The 14,564-nt window shown below is 34.6% G+C and overlaps 1 protein-coding gene across 1 annotated transcript in view; it reads left to right on the forward strand.

Annotated features, from left to right (window-relative positions):
- USP34 (ubiquitin specific peptidase 34) overlaps positions 1-14,564 on the forward strand; it is a 231,927-nt gene that overhangs the window by 83,235 nt on the left and 134,128 nt on the right. The window lies entirely within an intron of this gene.

The following is a 14,564-nucleotide window of genomic DNA, read 5'->3' on the forward strand; positions in this document are numbered from 1 at the left end:
TGCCTGTTTCCTCTTCATATGTTTGGTCTGGTGGGTTTTTACCTTGCTCCTTCATCTGCTGCATATTTCTCTGTCTTCTCATTTTGCTTATCTTACTGTGTTTGAGGTCTCCTTTTCAGAGGCTGCAGGTTCGTAGTTCCTGTTGTTCTTGGTGTCTGCCCCCAGTGGGTGAGGTTGGTTCAGTGGCTTGTGTAGGCTTCCTGGTGGAGGGGACTGGTGCCTGTGTTCTGGTGGTGGGGCTGGATCTTGTCTTTCTGGTGGGCAGGACCGCATCCGTTGGTGTGTTTTGGGTTGTCTGTGAACTTAGTATGATTTTAGGCAGCCTCTCTGCTAATGGGTGGGGTTGTGTTCCTGTCTTGCTAGTTGTTTGGCATGGTGCATCAAGCACTGGAGCTTGCTGGCCGTTGGATGGAGCTGGGTTTTAGCATTGAGATGGAGATCTCTGGGAGAGCTCTTGCTGATTGATATTACATAGGGCTGGGGGGGTCTCTGGTGGTCCAGTGTCCTGAACTTGTCTCTCCCATCTCAGAGGCTGAGACCTGACATCAGGCTGGAGCACCAAGACTCTGTCAGCCACACAGCTTGTGGAAGGGGACCAGAGCCAGCTGAAGCGGAGAGTCCTGCAGAGAAGTGAATAGGCTGCTAGATCTTTTTTTTTTCTTCTTTTTTAAAATCATGTTCTTAAACTTCTTTTTATTTGCTAAACTGATGGGTGAAAAGTGTTTTCATTGATGTTTTAAATTCGGATTTCTTTTGTATGAATCAGGTTGAAAATCTTGTGCTTAACAACCCTTTTTGTTTCCTTTTCTGGTGATGTTTATATTCTTTGACATTTATCAGTTGCTTTACTTAGTTTCTTTTTTGTAGGAGATCTTTATATATCAGTGAAATCAGACTTTTGTTTGTGTTATGAGTTATGCCTACATTCTGCTTTGATGTCTTCTTGCTGTTTTAGTTAAGGTGGTTTTTGCAGTTGAGTTTCAAGTTTGTGGTTTCACACTTGTGGTTGAAGTTTTCATGGCCTGTGGCTTTTGTGTTATGGTTTGAAATGCATTTCAAGATTACAAGAAAATTCCTCTTTAGTTCTTTTCTGTACATTTTGTTTCAATTTTATATTTTAATCTTCGATCCAATAGGAATTTATCATGGTTCAAAGGGTCATGTACGTATCCAACATTTTCCCCCCATTTTTTGGTTATATAGTTGTCCCCATTCCATTTGTTCAGTAATTCTTCTTCTCCTCACTGATTTGAGATACCAGTTTTATCTTGACTGGGTCAATTTCTGGACTTTGTAGACTGACCTATTGGTATATCTAGTCATGATCTATATATCAGAGATTGGTAAACTTATGACCTGTGGGCTGGCCACTTGATTTGGTAAATGGTTTTCTTGCAACTTAGCCTTGCCTATTCTTTTTCATATTTTTGTCTGTGGCTGCTTCCACACTGCAGTGGCAGAGTGCAATATTTGTAACAGAGACCATATCACCTGTAATCTTAAAATATTTATTGTCTGGGCCATCAAGAAGACATTTGCTAGTCCTTGGTTTTATACTAATGTATTTTCTTTTTCCCCCTTGTGTCTATGTAATATTTCTTATTATCTGGCAAGGCTGATTGTTTCTCCTTATATTTTTTTAAAAGAATCTTTATGTCTCTTATTTTTCCATGTGAATTTTAGCATTGATTCTTCTTTAAAAATATTGTTGTTTTTACTGTTATAATGATTATTTTGAGAGGTGAAGTTGTCTTCCTATCCAAAACACGATATGCCATTTGTTTTATTTTGTTTCATTCAGCATTTCAGAGTTATTTGTGTATAGATTTTATTTCATGTTAAGCTAATTCTTAAGGATTTTTTGTTTAGGATTTTAATTTTATTATTGCTATTAAAATAGCCATTTCTCCCCTTATATTACTTGCTTTCGTCCATTATACTTTATTTCTTCCTTATACTTAATGATCATTGCATATATACTTTTTATATACTTAAGCATTTTCAAATTTTTGATTTTTAATAATTGTGTGCCTTGAAACCTAATATTGGTTGTGGTAATTTTTCAATATAGTTTTTTTAAATTCTCATATTTAATATTGTCTATTTATACATCATTATCATTTTAACACATTAATGAAGCAGTTCATATTTCAGAGTAATCCTAAAATACTTAGGAAGTTCTCTTTCATAACTTTCAGAAAATGTTCTTTTTAGTAGATTTTTAAATTTTGTTTTGTTCATAGCAAGGCAAGCAAAATATGAGAACAGTGATATGGTAAGTAATATAGAATAAATAACTAAGAATAGTGAAGCACTGTTTATTGAAGGTGAAATTCATCAAATTTATAATTAATAATACGGTGTATTAAAACTTTTAGTGTTTTACCCTAGCAAGAGTTTCAAGTAACCTAATAAGGAAATGATTTAAAAATTCTGGCATAATCTGTGATACAGTCTGAAACAACTTAAAATATCTATAAAAGTTAGTTTAACAAGATTAAATAAGTATATTTTAAAGGTCATTTTATTTGGGTGTTTCTGTGTTTTGTTACTGCTTTACTTTTGAATATACCACAGATATAGAATTATCAGGAATTTTTACATTTTGAGTTCTTTTTATTTGAGCACCAACTGTAACTGGCTTCCAAGTGTCCAGGGTTGGTTGGTTTCATACAGAGTCTTGCGTGAGTTTTTTTTCCCTTCCCTCTGGAGTAAGTTTTTGAGGTCACTTTGCTCACTTGGTACACACACTTCAGCCAGTAATAATTGGATTGGCTGCTGGTTTTTTCATTGTTTGTATCACAACTCTTACATTGGAATCCAAGGAGAAAAAAGACAAAGGTGATAAACGGGAAATTGATTGGGAAAAAACAAGTGGTTTATAAATATTTGAAAAATGCTTGTCTTTGATTATAATTAGATGTAAGTTCAGCTAACATAATAGCATTTTCATATATTGGGTAATTCTCATTATGTTTAACAATACACTGTATTGACCAGAGTGTGGTATAGCTTTAGGAGAACAGTATAGCAGTTCTCTTTCTGGTAATTTATCCTCTAGATACATGTACATGAAGATGTTTGATACAACATTAACTACACTAGCAGATCACGAATGTCTGTCACTGTAGGGCTAGTTAAATAAGTTTTGGGAAATCTGTTTAATAGAATGTTCTGTGGCCAAGAGAAGGACTGAAGTTGCTGTATTATGCTTATGTGGAACAACCTCCAAGAAATATTTTTATTAAACACTATTAAATATTTATTATTTTGTCTAAAACAGTAGTTATTTTATTAAGAGAAGACAGCAAGTACACAGTGTATTCTTTCACTGCGTATTAAAACAGTTATAAAAAGGGGATGTACATACACGTATATGTACTCTTTGTACTTGTGACTGTCTGGAACTATTTTGGAAAATCAGACAAGAAAATTTCACAGGTTTGCTTTTGGGGAAGTGACCTGAAGTAGATGGAGACTTTTATTGTCTATGTTTATGTAGACTGTGAAAATTTTACATGTATTTATTAATTTTTCAGTACATGTAAAAACTAGTGTATAAAGTAAACAGTAAACATTTAGACATTTAAATGACTTTCTCTGCCGTTTAAAGTTACTTATTATTCTGGTTTGACTGAGTTACCTCTCTACATCTCCCTCTTCATACCCTCTCACCATAAAATCTTTTAGTCATAGGACATCAAATAAATAAACTTCAGAATCTTTCCACTGTATTGGAATTTATTGTTAAATGCTTTCCATATTTGAAGAACTTACACATAAATTTATGTAACTTCCTGAGATAATCATCTTATCTTAAAATGCAGCTAATAGCTTTTTGGGAATAGATTTTCATGTCTCAATGACAGAAGTAAAATTCCCTAGGATTTAGAAGGAACTTAAATATCATCTGATTCAAATGTGCATTATGTATATTTTGAGGGGAAATAGTTCATAATTTTCATTAGATTCTCAAAGGGTTTATGTGATGACTAATTTTAGAAATGCTGATATACACTCTCGTTTATTAGCTTCTGCATGTATATTTGTACACACATTTAGATTACTGTTTTTTTTGTTTGTTTGTTTGTTTTCGCGGTACGCGGGCCTCTCACTGTTGTGGCCCCTCCCGTTGCGGAGCACAGGCTCCGGGCGCGCAGGCTCAGCGGCCATGGCTCATGGGCCTAGCCGCTCTGCGGCACGTGGGATCTTCCCGGACCGGGGCACGAACCTGTGTCCCCTGCATCGGCAGGCGGACTCTCTCAACCACTGCGCCACCAGGGAAGCCCTAGATTACTGATTTATGAGACATTGCATACTGTTAACATGTGAAGTTATGATTGTACTTGAATTATAATCTGGCCACTGCAGTATCTGCCTCTATGTTACATCTTATGATTTGAATTCTATTCATTCCTGCTTTTTTAGGAGCTGTTAATATGAATGATGATTCCTTCTTGTATTACATATTCAAACCTCTTGTCTGTACTGTATTCTTTCTTTTATGTTGTTGGGTCTTTTCATATGCCTTTGCTGTCCATACTTAAGGAAGACGACTGGTAAGTGGCCTAGATGTTCTTGAGTGTTGTGAAATATTTTTCCATTACAGCTCTCAGATGGACTCCTGGGAATGGGAGACAGAGGAAGGAATGAGAAAACAGAGGATTTCATGTTCATGTCTCACTCCTGCTGTCCATCAGATCTGGTACTCAGATGAGTTCAGAAATTTTCCCAGTTACAGTGGGAAGATAGACCTATCTCCTCTGCAGCTCACTGACAAATTATTCTGAGCTACAGCTTTCTCTACCTGTACATTTAAAAATGTATTCCCATTCATTTCAGTCATTCAGAAATTTGTTGAAATCTCATATCTATTATTATTAATAGTAATTTTTTTTTTGGCTGCACTCTGCGGCATACGGATCTTAGTTCCTTGACCGGGGATTGAACCTGTGTCCCCTGCATTGGGAGCATGGAGTCTTAACCATTGTACCCCAGGGAAGTCCCTCATACCTATTATTGATGCTCATTTTCTTTGTGGGTGTGTTTCTTTTCATTCTAAAATACAGTAACGATTGATTTTCCTCTGTGGAAGATGAGGAAATTCTCATCATTTTTCTCTCCTCATTTTCCACTTGCAGTTTTTATTATGTTATTTTTATTTTATCAAATTATGTAACTTTTAAGTTCTATACTATAAATTATAATTTCCACAGTTGTTTAATATTAATTTTGTATTTAGCTATATGATTTACCACATATTCTTTTCCTTCATTTCTGTTTTTCTCATTCCTTTTTCCTTATTCCAGGGTTAATTTGTGTTTATTCTCGTATAATTCACAGAGTAGACTTTTGTTTTCCCTTGTTGGTTTATAAACTGGCCCTGTATACAGAGGTCAGGGAGAAACTGAAGAAAGAGGCAGAGAGATCACTCCAGATTGGTAGGTGGCAGGTTTAATAAGCAAGGGAACTTAACTTATGAGGCTTGTCTTCAGTGGCTGCAAGATGAGTAGATCTCTGCACTCACCTGTCAAATCTTACAAGTTTATAAGAGAGGCCTTAATTGGGTTTAGGCATAAATACTATCCAGATGGTCTCAACCCCTTACTCTCTCTCAAGGTTATGTCCTGGGAGTAGCTCCCACTTTGGGAATGGCAGGCAGGCCGAACATATATTCTAATGATGGAGGGTAGTGAGGAGCCGCTGCTTCCCCAGTTTTAGTTCAAAGGTCAACTGGCAGTCCTGTCCTCTCAATTATCTACACCCCCGGTCTCTGAAGAGAAATTTATGGATATTTTGTTCTGGGTTTCTACACACTTGAGATGTCTGATTTCTTTGTACTTGAAGAGTTTGATTGAATATCATATTACTAGAGCCACTCTTTTGTTTTCCATCAGAACTGTGTAGTATACATGAAGAGTAGTCGTTTTCTGAACAAACAACTTTTATTTTTAATATTTTACAAAGATAATATCCTATCATTTTTTGTTGGTAGAATATTTCTCTCATGTTCAGGTGTTCATAAATCCCATGAGGGTTTTTCTTTTTAACTTGTTTTGAGTTTTTGGTTGATGGCCTTTAACATATATTTTTTCTTTTATTTAAAAATTTTTTATTGTGGTACAAATATATACAACATAATTAACCAGTAATTTAGCATTTTAACCATTCGTAAGTGTACAGTTCAGTGGCATTAAATACATTCACAGTGTTTTTTTAACCATCATTTGTCTGTATCCAAAACTTTGACATCCTCCCCAGTAAAAACTCTGTACCTGTTGAACAATAACTCTCCATTCCTCCTTCCCAGGGTGCTTCTAGTTTCCTCCATTCTACATTGTGTCTGTATGAACTTGCCTATTCTAGGTACCTCATTTGATGGAGTCATACAGTATTTGTCTGTGTCTGGCTTATTTTACTAAACACAGTTTTTTCAGGGTTCATCCATGTTATAGCATATATAAAATTTTTCTTTTTATGATAAATAATATTCCATTGTATGTATATACCACATTTAGATCCATTTATCCATCAGTGGACATTTGAGTCAATTCCACCTTTTGGATGTTTATTGTAGATAATTACTTCTATGAACATGGATGTACAAATACATGTTTGAATCTCTGCTTTCAGTTCATCTGTATATGTACCTCAGGGTAGAACTTTTGGGTCATATGGTAAATCTAGGTTTAACCTGTAGCAACTGCAGTATTTTACATCCCAGCAGCAATACAGGCAGGTTCTAATTACTTCACATCCTTGTCAACACTTTTGTCTTTTTAAAAAAATTTAGCCATCCTAGTAGTTATGAAGTGGTATCTAATTGTGGTTATAATTTGCATTTATTTGCATCTTAATGACTAATGATGTTGAGCAGCCTTTCATGTGCTTATTGGTCATATGTGCATCTTCTTCGGAGAAATGGTTATCCTTTTTTTAAAAAAAATTAATTTACTTTTGGCTGCGTTGGGTCTTCGTTGCTGCACACAGGCTTTTCTCTAGTTGTGGCGAGCAGGGACTACTCTTCCTTGCAATGCGCGGGCTTCTCATTGCAGTGGCTTCTCTTGTTGCAGAACACAGGCTCTAGGCATGCATGCTTCAATAGTTGTGGCATGTGGGCTCAGTAGTTGTGACTTGTGCACTCTAGAGCGCAGTCTCAGTAGTTATGGCATACGGGCTTAGTTACTCAGCGACATGTGGGATCTTCCCAGCACGGGGCTCAAACCAGTGTCCCTGCATTGGCAGGCGGATTCTTAACCACTGCGTCCCCAGGGAAGTCCCAGAAATGTTTATCCTTTGCCTGTTCTTGAATTGGGTGGTTTGAGAGTTTCTGTTAAGTTTTTGGAGTACTTTATATAGTCTGGATATTAATCTCTTATCAGATAACGTAATTTGCAAATATTTTCTCCAGCTCTGTAAGTTGTCTTTTGCTTTCTTGAAAGTACCCTTAGATGCACAAAAAAGTCTTAATTTGGGGACTTCCCTAGTGGTTCAGTGGTAAAGAATCGGCCTTGCAATGCAGGGGACGCGGGTTCAATCTGTTGTCAGGGAACTAAGATCCCACATGCTGCAGGACAGCCAAGCCTGCACACCACAACTATTGAGCTTGCACGCTTCAATGAGAGAGCCTGAGTGCCACAAACTACAGAGCACATGCACTTTGGAGCCTATGCACCACAACTGCAGAGCCCACATGCCCTGGAGCCTGCACATAATAACTAGAGAAAGAAAAAACCTGCATGCCACAACTAGAGAGAAGCCTGAGCACTGCAATGAAGAAACCTCGTGCCGCAACGAAAGATCCCATGTGATGCAACTAAGACCCGACCCGACACAGCTCAAAAAAAAAAGTCTTAATTTTTGATGAAGTCTGATTTATTATATATTTTTTCTTTTGTTGCCTGTGTTTTTGGTGTCATACAAGTGAAACCGTTGTCAAATCGAGTGTTGTGAAGATTTTATCCAGTGTTTTCTTAAAAAAGTTTTATATATATCCTGAGTTTAGCTCTTTGATCCATTTTGAGTTAATTTTTGTGTGGGGGATAAGGTAAAGGTCTATATTAACTCTTTTGCATGTGAGTATCCAGTTTTCTGAGCACCTTTTTTTTTTTTTTTTTTTTTTTTGAAAAACCTGTCCTTTCTCCGTTGAATGGTCTTGGCACTGTTGAAAAATCATTTGACCATTTATGTGAGGTTACATTTCTGGGTTCTCTATTCTACTCCATTGTTCTATGTTTGTCTTTACGCCATTGCCACACTGTTTTAATTACTCTATTTTTGTTGTGTTTCAAAGTCTTTTTTTGAAGATTGTTTCTGGCTTTTCAGAACTCCTTCCAATTCCATATGGATTTGAGCACTGGATTTTCCATTTCTGCCAAAAGGCTCTTAGAATTTTGATAGGAATTGTGATGAATCCGTAGATTGCTTTAGGTAGTATTAACAATGTTAAGTCTTCCTATTCATGAACATAGGATGTCTTTCCATTTATTTAAATCATTAATTTCTTTGAGACGTGTTTGGTAGTTTTCACTGTACAGGTCTTTCACCTACTTTGTTTCATTTCTGAGTATTTATTCTTTGTATGCTATTGTAAATGGAATTGCTATCTTAAATTTCTTGTCAGGTATTTCACTGCTGGTATATAGAAACAGCTGAATTTTGCTTGTTGAGCTTGTACTGTATAACTTTGTGAATTTGCTTATTAGCTCTACTAGCTTTCTATATGTATAAAATCATGTCATTTATGAATAGTTTTACATCTTCCTTTCCAGTTGATTTGCTATTTATTTTTGTGGTCTGATATCTCTGGCTAGAATTTCTATATAGTGTTGAACGGCAGTGATGAATGCGAGCATCATTGTCTTGTTCCTGATCCTAGGGGAAATTTTTTCAGTCATTGGGTACTGAGTGTGATGTTGGCTGTGGACGTTTTCTTTATTCTTAAAGTTCTGAGAGTTTTTATCATGAAAAGGTGTTGGATTTTTGTCAGATGCCTTTTCTGCATCAGTTGAGAAGATTATATGGCTTTTTTCCTTTCTATTAATAGGATGTATTACAGTAAATGTTTTTCTTATTGAACTACCCTTGTATTCCTGTAGTAAATCTCACTTGGTCACAGTGAAAATTCTTTTAGTATGCAGTTGTATTTGATTTGCTAATATGCAGTTGTATTTGATTTGCTAATATTTTTTGGAGAACTTTAGTATCATTGGAAGAGATATTGCTCTGTGATTTTCTATTCTTAATGAAGGCTTTGGTACCAGGTCAGTGCTAGTCTCATAGAATGAGTTAGGAAGTATTTCATTCTCTTCAGTTTGGGGGGAGGGTTTGAGAAGGATTGGTGATAATTTTTCTATAAATGTTTGGTAGAGTTCACTAGTTAAGACCATGTATTTTAGTACTTTGTTGGGAGGTTGATTACTGACTCCGTCTCTTGTTAAAGCTCTATTGACATTTTCCTTTTCTTCTTGAGTCAATTTAGGTAATTTGTGAGGAATTTTTTTTGGCATACAGTTGTTCATGGTATTTTCTTATAATTTTTTTTTAACCTCTAAGTTTGGTAGTAATATCCCACTTTCATTTCTGATTTTAGCTATTTACATCTTCTCTCTCCTCTTCTAAAAATATTTTTTAGTCAGTCTAGCAAAATGTTTGTTATTTTGTGAATCTTCAGAAGAACCAACTATTGGTTTTGTTAATTTTTTAAAATTGTTTTCCTAATCTGTATTTTATTTATCTGTGTTCTCATCTTTATTATTTCCCTTCTTTTAGCTTTGGGTTTAGTTTATTATTTTTCTGGTTCCTTAAATGATAAAATTAGGTTGTTGATAATTAGATCTTTTTAAATTTACATTTACATTTAATAAATTTCTGTGCAGTGCTTTTTTGCATCCCATGTATTTTGTTTTGTTGTTTTTTCAAGTCATTTGTTGCTAAATATTTTCTGATTTCCCTTGTCATTTTTTTCTTTGACCTATTGGTTGTTTAAGAATGTATTATTTAATTTCCATGTATTTGTAAAATTTCTAGTTTTCCTTCTAGTATTGATTTCTTAACTTCATCCTTTTGTGGCCAGAGAAAACACGTATCTTTTTAAACCTCTTGAGACGTGTTTTGTGGCCTAACATATGGTCTGTCCTGGAAAACTGTATTTTAGAAAAGAATACATTCTTTAGAAAAGAATGTTTTCTGCTGTTGTTTTGTGGAGTGTTCTCTCTATATGTCTGTTAGGTGTAGTTGGTTTATTGTGCTCTACGAGTTTTCTCTTTCCTTTCTTTTCTTCTGTCTAGTTGTTTTATCCATTATTGAAGTGGGTTATTGACATCTACAACTATTATTGTAGAACTTTCTATTTCTCCCTTAATTTCTGTCAATTTTTTCTTCAGTGTTTATTATATATTCTTGCTATATTGAACCTTTTATTAATGAATGATGTTACCTTTTGTCTCTGTTAACCTTTTTTTTTTTTAAATCTTTAACTGTGGTAGGGAAAAAAAACCCATGAAATTTACCCTCTGAACCATTAAAAAATTCTAATGGTGTTAATTATATTCATATTGTTATGTAACAGATCTCTAGAACTTTTTCATCTTCCAAAACTGAAAGCCTGCACCCATTGAACAACAACTCCCCAATTCTCTTTCCTCACATCTCCTGGTATCCATCATTTGACTCTGCTTCCATCATTCTGTCTATATATTTCATATTAGTGGAATCCTGTAGTATTTGTCCTTTTGTGACTGGCTTATTTCACTCAGCATAATGTCCTCAAAGTTCACCCATGTTCACCATGTTCACCCACGCTGTGGCATGTGACAGGATTTCCTTCCCTTTTTGGCTGAATTATATTCTGTTGTATGTATGTGCCACATTGTATTTATACATTGATTTGTTGATGGGCATTTGTGCAGCTTTCATGTCTTAGCTGCTGTAAGAAATGCTGTAGTGAACATGGGTGTGCAAATATATCTCTTTGAAATCCCACTTTTAACTCTTGGATATATACCCAGGAGTGGGGTTGTTGGAGTATGTGATAATTCTTCTTTTTCTAGTAACTTTTAAAAAATTAAAACTACTTGATTTTAGTATGGTCAGCCCAGCTTTCTTTTGCTCATTATCTACATGGAATAATATCTTTTTCCATCCTCTCCAGTTTGTGTCTTTGGATGTAAAATGAATCTCTTGAGGACATTGTATATTTGTATCACGTTTTTTAATCCATTCTGCTGTTCTTTGTCTTTTGAATGGAGTGTTTAAACTATTTATTTATTTTAAAAACATTTTTATTGAAATATAGTTGACTTACAGTGTTGTGTTAGTTTCAGCAAAGTATACAGCAAAGTGATTCAGTTATACATATATATAAATATATATATTTTAAAATTCTCTTCCATTATAGGTTATTATAAGATATTGAGTATAGTTCCCTGTGCGATACAGTAGGTCCTTTTTAATTATCTACTTTTTATATATAGTATTGTGTATATTTCAATCTCCAAACTCCTAATTTATCTCTCTCCCCAAACCATTTATATTTAAAATAATTACTCAAAGAGGAGTTTAATTCTGCCATTTTTCTGTTTGTTTTTTATAGGTCTTTATAGTATTTTTGTCCATTATTTTCCTCCATTACTGCCTTCTTTTTTTAGTTGATTTTTTTATAGTGAAATATTTTGATTACGTTCTCATTTCCTTTTGTGTGTATTTTATAGATATTTTGTGTATAAAGTGGTAATTACATTTGACATATTGAAGTTTTTACAATCTAATTTGAATTTATGCCAATTTAAATACCATACGAAAACTTTGTTTCTGTACAGCTCCATCCCCCTTATTTTGTTATTAATATCACAGATGGCAGTTTTATATAATTTGTGCCCAGTTGTGTAGAATAATAATAATTTTTCTTGTTTTTGTTCTTTAAATCATGTAGGAATTAAAAAATGGAGTTAGAAATGAAAACTATAATAATACTAGCTTTTAATTGTCTGTATATTTACCTTTACAGAGATGTTTATTTCTTCACTGTTGTCTAGCTTCCTTTCATTTTATTCTGAAGGACTTCCTGTTGCATTTCTTGCAGGGCAGGTCTAGTTGTAGGTCTAGTTTTGTTTATCTGGAAATGTATTAATTTCTCATTATTCAAGGACAGATTTTGCCAATTGTAGAATTCTCAGTTGAAAGTTTTTTCTCTCACCCTTTGATATATCATACTTCTTCCTCTGGCTTCCAAGGTTTGTAATTAGAAATTGGCTGATAGTCTTATAGGGTATCTGTTTTATGTGAATTGCTTATCTCTTCCTGCTTTCACGATTAGTTTATTGTCTTTGGCTTTTAACAGTTCGATTATAATATCTCTTGGTATAACTCTCTGAGTTTATCCTACTGGGAGTGTGTTGAACTTTTTGGATTTGTAGACTTACGTCTTTCCTCAAGTTGAGAAGCTTTTGGCCATTATTTCTTTAAATATACTTTGTGTACCTTTCTTTTCCTCTGGGATTGCTACAATGAGTGTATTGGTAGACTGAGTGGTGTCCCACAGGTCCCTTAGACTCTCTTCACTTTTCTTCATTCTTTTTTCTTTCTGTTCCTTAGATTCAGTAATTTCAGTTGTCCTATTTTCTTCAGTTGTCCTGTTTTCAAGTTTGCTTATTCTTCTGCTTGCTCAGATCTGCTTTTGAGCCCCTCTAGTGTATTTTTTATTTCAGTTATTTTACTTTTCAGCGTTTCTTTTTGGCTCCTTTTTATAATTTCTGTCTTCTTAATGATATTCTTATTTTGTTCATGCATTGTTTTCCAGTCTTCATCCTTTTCCTTGAGCTCTTTTAACATCTTTAAGGGAAGGTGTTTTAAGGTCTTTGTCTAGTAATTCCTATGGGTGCGCATTCTACAAATGACGGGTACATTTGTGTTGATTTATTTTATTTATTTGGATGGGCCATATTTTCCTGTTTCTTTTTATACTTTGTGTTGGTTTTCTTCTTTTTTTGGTTGAAAACATTGAATTTTATAGTATGGTAACTTTGGAAAAGAGATTCTCTTCTTTTCTCGGAGTTTGTTCTTTTTTAATTGATCCCTAGCCTAAAAATGATCTAATGTGAAAGCTCATGGTCTTTTCAGGTATTTTTCTGAGCTGTGTCTTTCCCTGGGAATGTACAGTACCTTTCTAAATTGTTCTACATATTTGGTTGTTATTGAATGTCTAAAAAAAACCCTGGTGTGGCTCCTTTAATTCCCCCAGTAGTCAATCTCGCTGATTTGGGTTGAAACAATGGCAGCTAACCTCTGTGCCCATACCTCACCCATCAGATGTAGTAATCCGAATTCAGAACACAGAAGTTTGTTATTTGGACATTATTATTTGGACAAGATCATTATTGCCCACCCATGGCTCCAACAAACTGTACCAGAGTCACATATTGCTGTCCCCACAGCTGCCTGCCATAGGGTCAAGGAGTAGGAAATGGATAGCTGCTATCACACTGAAGGCTGAAATTGGCCAACATTAACAACAGTTTACCAGCCAGGCTTTCCTTTGGGAGCACAAGAGTTCAAATTGGCTATTCCAGAGTTTCAGAGTAGTTACATCAGACAGTTTCTGCTAGTAGTACAGTTGCTTTCTAGGTACAGAGCTGGATTCCTGGTACTTCCTGCTCTGCCATCTTCCCTGACATTCTTTTCTTCTCTTTTCTTTTCAATAACTAGTTAAGCGTCTGAACCAACTCCACACTACCATTTTTACCAGGAACTAACGCTGTCAATCTTAATATTTTTTTCCTGACTTTTGGATGTGTCTTCATAAAGTGCATCTTGAAAAGAGCCTTATGTGTCTTTTGCCTCAGTTACAGGATTACATAATTATCTCTTATGGGTCTTGTTACTTAAAAATAACCAAAATTATATCTATTATGAAAATCCCATTTTATTAATATTTACGCTGGTACAAATCAGGAATTTATCACACAGTATGTTTTAATCACATTTTCATTAGGAAAAGTGTAAATCTGATAGTTACTTCTTGACAAAAAGCAAGTATAAACTGTTAGTACAGTCCAATTATAATGTTAATTAATACTATATTAAAATATTCTTAGGTGAGATCTGTAAAATCAGCAGACTTATAATTGATGATTCACTTCTCAAAATCAAATGATGTTTTTGGTCTTAAAGTACTGCAGTTGTGTAAAGAACACTGTTGAATTTAATAGTAGCATTGAAGTAGATAGTGTAGTTTATTAGAAGTTACCTCAACGTAGAGGAATTCTTCCAGTGTTATTTTATTTTACCTTCTGTTTTAAAATTAGGTTATATTTACCCTGATAAGATGATGCAGTAGAAGAGAGTTTATATGATTTATACCTGAAAAATATAAAAGTCAGTGTTTTAGAATAGAAAAATCTACATTTTCTTATAGACTTTTTATGTATTGTAGATAAGTAGGATACATTTTACCTTTGGAGTCCTGAAATTGGGTATTTCTGACCAAGTCAGATTTGTTGCTGTATCTTGATTTAGCAGTTAGCACCTTTGTAGCCGTAAAAGATGCTTATTTTACATGACATTGT

This window comes from Lagenorhynchus albirostris, chromosome 13 (assembly GCF_949774975.1).
Source record: "Lagenorhynchus albirostris chromosome 13, mLagAlb1.1, whole genome shotgun sequence".
NCBI lineage: Eukaryota > Metazoa > Chordata > Mammalia > Artiodactyla > Delphinidae > Lagenorhynchus > Lagenorhynchus albirostris.